The 8909-nt window shown below is 45.6% G+C and overlaps 1 long non-coding RNA gene across 1 annotated transcript; it reads left to right on the forward strand.

Annotated features, from left to right (window-relative positions):
* The first annotated feature begins 5134 nt into the window (after positions 1-5134).
* On the forward strand, positions 5135-6225 carry LOC134911744 (uncharacterized). The gene is made up of 3 exons (XR_010176808.1): positions 5135-5167; positions 5251-5434; positions 5708-6225. It is a non-coding gene; the product is annotated as an uncharacterized LOC134911744 (long non-coding RNA).
* Positions 6226-8909: the final 2684 nt, after the last annotated feature.

Genomic DNA, 8909 nt, shown 5'->3' on the forward strand with positions numbered 1-8909 from the left:
CTGGGGAGGATGTGAAGGGGGGGGGGATTAGAGACAGCTGCCAGGTGAGTACTGGGGAGGATGTGAAGGGGGGGGGGATTAGAGACAGCTGTCGGTTGAGTGCTGGGGGGGGATTAGAGACAGCTGGAGGGTGAGTACTGGGGTCTGCAAATCCCTTGCTACAAAACAGGGCTACAGTATATGAATGCATAGTAATCTGTCTCACAGTGGTAGTAGCGTAATCTGACCATTAAATGTAATCCCCTATTTTATGGAAGTACTCTTGCGCCCTGTCATCGACAAACAAACATTGACAGGTTTAGTTTTGTAACAGCTCTTTCATCTGAGAAAAGAGTACCCTGCCCCCCCCCCCCCCCCCCCCAACAGACCCCACCACCATTAGGGCTGCTTTCAGAAATTTCCCGGGCTAGTTTTCCCTGCCCAATCTGCCCCTATACATCAACGTAGTAGTAAATATAAGAATAATTCTGTATATTATTGTTTTCCATCTAAATGTTTGTTTCCTGTGTTCCAAATGTGTATATTTATTACGGCAGGTAAAACTGAGCCCACACTATGGCCCTCATTCCGAGTTGATCGCTCGCAAGGCGAATTTAGCAGAGTTGCTCACGCTAAGCCTACGCCTACTGGGAGTGTATCTTAGCTTCTTAAAATTGCGACCGATGTATTCGCAATATTGCGATTACAAACTACTTAGCAGTTTCAGAGTAGCTTCAGACTTACTCGGCATCTGCGTTCAGTTCAGTGCTTGTCGTTCCTGGTTTGACGTCATAAACACACCCAGCGTTCGCCCAGACACTCCCCCGTTTCTCCGGCCACTCCTGCGTTTTTTCCGGAAACGGTAGCGTTTTTATCCACACGCCCCGAAAACGCTGTGTTTCCGCCCAGTAACACCCATTTCCTGTCAATCACACTACGTTCGCCAGAGCGAAGAAAAAGCCGTGAGTAAAAATACTATCTTCATTGTAAAATTACTTGGCGCAGTCGCAGTGCGAATATTGCGCATGCGTACTAAGCGGAATTTCACTGCGATGCGAAGAAAATTACCGAGCGATCAACTCGGAATGAGGGCCAATGTGTTTATGGTTCATGTTTATTTTAATTCAACCATCACCTTTAGCCTTTTCTGTTGTATGAGTGATGGAAATGGTAGGGGGGGGGGAGGGGATGCCATTACTGACATGTGGCCTTTTGGGGTCAGGGTCTGGCTAGCGACAGTGAGCATTTTACAAAACGGGTTGGGTGTCATCCCCATTTTTGTAAGTGTCCCATGGCCAAGGTCTGCATCTTCCAATGCAGATTTTTTAGCCCTGGCAGCGTGATTTCTCTGGCCATCTTGTGTAACCTAAGGGTTCTTCTTATGTTGGCGATGTTCATGCAGAGTGATCTGATGCTGCATATTCGGGTGCAGCAGCAGATCACAGAAGCCGACAGGAGGAATCTTTTTGCACAAGTCGTCTCTTGCAGCATTAAAATATTATCGTACAGTAGCTGCGTCCAAAGACACAGCTGCTGTGTGACCAGTGTACATCTCTGAACCAGGGCCTCCATCTCTCAAATTACGTATTATACTTTAGGCAGAAATTATACAGCCGCTATATAATACGTTGATTGTAATTACTTATCTAGAAAATAATTTAAAGTGCCTGTTATTCCAATACCCTTATTAGTGATATTTCTGTTACTAACATTAGGTGCTATACTGCAGACACCATTATGACGTCGTGTTATTTCAGAGTATATAATAGTAGTCATGTAATGCCATATCAGTGGCATATCTATGACGGGTGCAAGGTGTGCACTGTCCACACCACCCACCCTCCATCCATTTTTTGAATACTTACTCTCTAGAGTCCTGTGTCGGTGGCAGCAGCATTGCACAGATCACCAGGAAAACGGTGTAGCAGCCATTTTCTTGGAATTTTGTGCATGCACAATAGAAATATTGCCAGTAAAATGGCCACCACAACATTTTCCCGGAGACCTGCACATGCGCACTGGACTCTGGTACAGGGCTAGGGTCTCTAGTGATCCTAGTGCTCATGGCTCATGCCGGCTAGAGGAGGGGGCCCAGATGGAAACTGCACACAGCCCCCCCTCCCCCCTTAAGACTCCCCTTGGCACTATGTCACACTTTGTATAATTTTCACATTTTATTGAGATAATAATAAAAGAGATGTTTTAAATATATTTTCAAAAGACATTGTTAAGTAAGGGCTAAAACTACATATTACTCATAATCTGTGAATCTCCTATAGTCCAAATCGGACGCCTAGGACCCAACATGTCCCAGGGGGCCCCGCCGACAGGTCACGGCTGAATCACTGTATTTCAGAAACTCGACGCGCGCTGGGCTTTTCATGGTCCCGGCACGCAGTCCGTTATAAGACAGCTACCGGGTGTCAGCTCTTCCAGCGCCCGCCCCTCACTGTGTGTCCGCCTACCTTCCTATTAAATGTGTTGTGCGTGTGACATCATGATGCACGTGCGTATGATGTCACACACATGTAGAGAGGAGCCGGCCGGGTAGCAGGTGTGAACACCGCTGCTGAGACTGGGATTGCGCCGCTCTCCCGAGTTTTACACTGTGGCTGCAAGCAGGCTGCAGGAGAAGGAGGAGCTCTGAAGGTGCCGCTCTGTGCAGCTGGCGCAAGATAAGAGCGAGAGGGATCTTTTTACCAATGCCTTCCCTACGACTGGTCTAAAGGGCCCCATACACTACGACGATAATGCCCGATTTAATCCAATTTTGGGCATTCGGCCCGATATATCGGATTAAATCGGGCATTTTGGAGGTGTTTCCAATCCGATGCGCGTTCCCGTGAGCATCAGATCGGCTCCCCTAGCTCATTAGTGCTGCACTCGTAATATGTCGGTTCCCGCAGGCATGGCTGGGATCGCCCAAGATATATTGTATGCAAAAGGACAGCATACGATGTATCTTGGGCGATCCTGCTCCCCGGGAGGCTGCTGGGGTGATCGCCTGCGACGTCGCGTAAGTGTATGGGGCCCTTTAGTCACTGAAATTAAAAGTCAGCAGCCTACAGCCATAGAAAATACCTGCTGGTGGCTGGAGTATATGTCCCTGTATATTGGAGGGGAGGAGACCCCTGGATGCAGCATAGACAGGCAGAAGGGAGGGGGGAGGATACTAATGGCACATAGTGAGACGCATAACTTAAGCCGTCCATTGATTTTATTAATACACTCGCCCTTCACCACCCTACCACCTTTCCCCCAATAACCACTCGGAATTGCGATTTAAAAGGTCACAGCCAAATTTATTGATCGAATTAGAATTGGTACTCTATGGGGTATATGCAATTGCTGTCGAATTCCTGAAATTGTCGAATTTCGGGACTTTTTCGCCACAAAAAAAAAATCGACAATGCAATCCAGTACTTTACGCCAAAAAACGGACATTCAAAATTCGACTTTTGGAAATTCGACTTTTGTCAAATTCGACTTTTTTTGCAATGGTACAAATGCTGCAATTCGACCAAAGTCTATTCAATGGAAGTTTGGAAATTCGACAACAGTGCTTTTAGACAGCAAATTCGACATTTTCAATCCGCCACACTTTGGTGGGTGAAACTAATAAAAAAAATTTAAAACACTTTTTTTTTGGTGTTTTTTTTTTTGGTAATAGCATATCTATTTATATTAGGAGGGATTAGGTACTTGGTTTGTCTTTTTTGGAGGCACAAGTATTATTTAATTGATTTTTTAAAAGAATATTTTTTTCTTCACTCTCCTGAGGGAAATGTACCCATGATTCCACAGTTTTACCCAGGATACACTTCTGCAAAGCACCTCCTATCTCCTCACTCCCGGTGTGAGACATTCAGGGAGAAGGAGCCATTACAGTCAGCTCTGTTGTGGAATCGTTTTTTTAGGAAAATTCCTGCGTTTTAAAACACATTCCTATTTTTGTACTGACTACAATAATGGAGCCATTCTCTGACCAGATTGTGATGTTCATGCTGGCTGCAAGCATGGAGGAAGAGAGTGCTGGTGAACATCAGGATCAAGATCAGCAAATGTCTGCATTGGGTGAGCCAGTATTGCGGGTTTCATTTCCACGTCCACGCCAGTATCGCACTAGTCGTGAACTGGAGGATCTCAGCGAGTTCGAGGTGATACAAAATTATCGCTTATCGACTCGTGACATATATTCGCTGTACGCTCTGTTGGAGGCCGACCTGGAACCTCGGGCACGGTCCAACCGTGCAGTCAGCGGTTTCCAGAAACTGCTGGGTACGTTACATTTTTTGGCGTCAGGCACATTCCAGCCTACACTGTCTCAAACATGCGGTTTTTCACAGTCGACACTGTTGCGCTGTATAACCCAGGTCATTAGGGCTTTCCGCAAATTGACGATCCAGTACATCACATTTCCAGAGACGGACAGCGAATGTCGTGAGATCAAATTAGGCTTTTTCACCAAATACAAATTTCCCAATGTGCTGAGCGCGATTGACTGTACCCACGTGCAGATCAGACCGCCACGGAATTCAGAAGAATGTTTTCGGAACCGAAAACATTTCCATTCCCTGAATGTACAGGCGGTCTGTGATGTCAACATGAGATTTTTGAACATTTTTGTGGGATTTCCTGGATCGTCTCACGACTCCTTCATCCTAAGCCAGTCATCGCTGTTTGACAAGTTCGAAACAGGAAACATGCCTGGTGGCTGGCTGTTAGGTATGTATTTAAATTGTTTTTATTTTATATTATTTTATTATTTTTTTATTATTTTTTAGATTAACTACCATTTTTTTCCTTTTCTATATAGGTGATGCGGGTTATCCAAACAAATCGTGGCTCTTGACCCCATTGTCTAATCCTGTTGGTAGAGCAGAAAAACGTTACCAAGAGACACACATTGCATCGAGGCAAATAATTGAACGTGCCTTCGGTGTACTTAAAAGCCGGTTTCGATGTTTAGACACTTCCGGCGGTGCTCTTTTGTACTCACCGGCGAAGGTTTGCGGCATGGTAAATGCATGTTGTATTTTACACAACATATGTGTCGCAAACCGTTTGCCGGTGACTCTTCGTCGCAGTGCTTTCCGACGCGGGAACCGTTCTTCTGCTGTACCGGTGGGTATGGATGAAGGAGATGATTCCCAGCGGACAGTGATACAAAACTTTTTTTCGGTTGCCTGTGAGTATACTTATAACATTTGTATTATTGTGTAAACTGACATTGTAATAATCTAAAAAAACTTCTTTATTTATGTATTTCAGAGTTTTACGTCCTGTTGATGTGCATTCCCAGGCCTGTTTTGTCCTGTTGACGAATCGTTACCCCCTGTTTTCTCCTGTTGTTGGTTTGCTGCAAATTTTGGACCATTTTATCCAACTCTACCATGGGCGACCTACTTGTGATGTGGACCTGACCCTCCGCCATGTAGCAGACAACCCCCCTCAGGTGAGATGTATTGCCCAAAACTCCCTCTTGTCCAAAATCACCCCGGCATGTCCAAAGTGCAGCCCTCCGGCATTTGCAAAACTGCACATCCAATCATGCCCTGATACAGCAATGCTTGTCCGGGAATGTTTGGATGTGTAGTGACGCAAGTGCCGGAGGATTGCATTTGGGCCCACTGTAACCTGCTTGTGTCGTGTCGATTGTACCTCTTCTTTTCAGTACCAGGGTGACACTTTACCATTAGCTGGAACCTCATACTGTTCTCTTCCACAGGTCTTGCGGTGTTTCCTTCCCAAGTGGCGTGGATGTGAAGAGACACACAGTTCCCCTGATGTTCCATGGGCGACCAACTTGTGATGTGGACCTAACCCTCCGCCATGTAGCAGACAACCCCCCCTCAGGTGAGATGTATTTCCCTAAACTCCCTCTTGTCCAAGTCACCCCGACATGTCCAAAGTGCAGCCCTCCGGCATTTGCCAAACTGCACATCCAATCATTCCCTGATACACCAATACTGGTCAAGGGAATGTTTGGATGTGTAGTGACGCAAGTGCCGGGGGATTGCATTTGGGCCCACTGTAACCTGCTTGTGTCGTGTCGATTGTACCTCTTCTTTTCAGTACCAGGGTGACACTTTACCATTAGCTGGAACCTCATACTGTTCTCTTCCACAGGTCTTGCGGTGTTTCCTTCCCAAGTGGCGTGGATGTGAAGAGACACACAGTTCCCCTGATGTTCCATGGGCGACCAACTTGTGATGTGGACCTAACCCTCCACCATGTAGCAGACAACCCCCCCTCAGGTGAGATGTATTTCCCTAAACTCCCTCTTGTCCAAGTCACCCCGACATGTCCAAAGTGCAGCCCTCCGGCATTTGCCAAACTGCACATCCAATCATTCCCTGATACACCAATACTGGTCAAGGGAATGTTTGGATGTGTAGTGACGCAAGTGCCGGGGGATTGCATTTGGGCCCACTGTAACCTGCTTGTGTCGTGTCGATTGTACCTCTTCTTTTCAGTACCAGGGTGACACTTTACCATTAGCTGGAACCTCATACTGTTCTCTTCCACAGGTCTTGCAGTGTTTCCTTCCCAAGTGGCGTGGATGTGAAGAGACACACAGTTCCCCTGATGTTCCATGGGCGACCTACTTCTGTACAATTCAACTTTATATCAAATATTTTTTAATAAAAACTAGAGATGAGCGGGTTCGGTTCCTCGGAATCCGAACCCGCCCGAACTTCATGTTTTTTTTCACGGGTCCGAGCGACTCGGATCTTCCCGCCTTGCTCGGTTAACCCGAGCGCGCCCGAACGTCATCATGACGCTGTCGGATTCTCGCGAGGCTCGGATTCTATCGCGAGACTCGGATTCTATATAAGGAGCCGCGCGTCGCCGCCATTTTCACTCGTGCATTGAGATTGATAGGGAGAGGACGTGTCTGGCGTCCTCTCCATTAGAATAGAGATAGATTAGATAGAGAGAGAGAGATTGTGCAGAGTCGCAGACAGAGTTAGTTTACCACAGTCAGTGACCAGTGCAGTTGCTAGTTAACTTTTATTTAATATAATATATCCGTTCACTTCTCTCTGCTATATCCGTTCTCTGCCTGAAAAAAAAAACGATACACAGCACAGTCAGTCACACAGTGTGACTCAGTCTGTGTGCACTCAGCTCAGCCCAGTGTGCTGCACAGTCATCAATGTATAAATTAAAAGCTTATAATTAATTGTGGGGGAGACTGGGGAGCACTGCAGGTTGTTAGCAGGAGCCAGGAGTACAATTATATTAATTAACAGTGCACACTTTTGCTGCAGGAGTGGTGACCAGTGCCTGACCACCAGTATAGTATTGTTGTATACTACTAATATCTCTTTAAATATCAACCAGTCTATATTAGCAGCAGACACAGTACAGTGCGGTAGTTCACGGCTGTGGCTACCTCTGTGTCGGCACACGGCAGGCAGTCCGTCCGACCAGAATTGTATTATTTATTATTATATACCTACCACCTAACCGTGGTTTTTTTTTCATTCTTTATACCGTCATAGTGTCATCCTAATTGTTACGAGTATACTACTATCTCTTTATCAACCAGTGTACAGTGCGGTAGTTCACGGCTGTGGCTACCTCTGTGTCGGCACACGGCAGGCAGTCCGTCCGACCAGAATTGTATTATTTATTATTATATACCTACCACCTAACCGTGGTTTTTTTTTTCATTCTTTATACCGTCATAGTGTCATCCTAATTGTTACGAGTATACTACTATCTCTTTATCAACCAGTGTACAGTGCGGTAGTTCACGGCTGTGGCTACCTCTGTGTCGGCACACGGCAGGCAGTCCGTCCGACCAGAATTGTATTATTTATTATTATATACCTACCACCTAACCGTGGTTTTTTTTTTCATTCTTTATACCGTCATAGTGTCATCCTAATTGTTACGAGTATACTACTATCTCTTTATCAACCAGTGTACAGTGCGGTAGTTCACGGCTGTGGCTACCTCTGTGTCGGCACACGGCAGGCAGTCCGTCCGACCAGAATTGTATTATTTATTATTATATACCTACCACCTAACCGTGGTTTTTTTTTCATTCTTTATACCGTCATAGTGTCATCCTAATTGTTACGAGTATACTACTATCTCTTTATCAACCAGTGTACAGTGCGGTAGTTCACGGCTGTGGCTACCTCTGTGTCGGCACACGGCAGGCAGTCCGTCCGACCAGAATTGTATTATTTATTATTATATACCTACCACCTAACCGTGGTTTTTTTTTCATTCTTTATACCGTCATAGTGTCATCCTAATTGTTACGAGTATACTACTATCTCTTTATCAACCAGTGTACAGTGCGGTAGTTCACGGCTGTGGCTACCTCTGTGTCGGCACACGGCAGGCAGTCCGTCCGACCAGAATTGTATTATTTATTATTATATACCTACCACCTAACCGTGGTTTTTTTTTTCATTCTTTATACCGTCATAGTGTCATCCTAATTGTTACGAGTATACTACTATCTCTTTATCAACCAGTGTACAGTGCGGTAGTTCACGGCTGTGGCTACCTCTGTGTCGGCACACGGCAGGCAGTCCGTCCGACCAGAATTGTATTATTTATTATTATATACCTACCACCTAACCGTGGTTTTTTTTTTCATTCTTTATACCGTCATAGTGTCATCCTAATTGTTACGAGTATACTACTATCTCTTTATCAACCAGTGTACAGTGCGGTAGTTCACGGCTGTGGCTACCTCTGTGTCGGCACACGGCAGGCAGTCCGTCCGACCAGAATTGTATTATTTATTATTATATACCTACCACCTAACCGTGGTTTTTTTTTTCATTCTTTATACCGTCATAGTGTCATCCTAATTGTTACGAGTATACTACTATCTCTTTATCAACCAGTGTACAGTGCGGTAGTTCACGGCTGTGGCTACCTCTGTGTCGGCACACGGCAGG

Source organism: Pseudophryne corroboree, chromosome 4, assembly GCF_028390025.1.
Source record: "Pseudophryne corroboree isolate aPseCor3 chromosome 4, aPseCor3.hap2, whole genome shotgun sequence".
NCBI classification, from domain to species: domain Eukaryota; kingdom Metazoa; phylum Chordata; class Amphibia; order Anura; family Myobatrachidae; genus Pseudophryne; species Pseudophryne corroboree.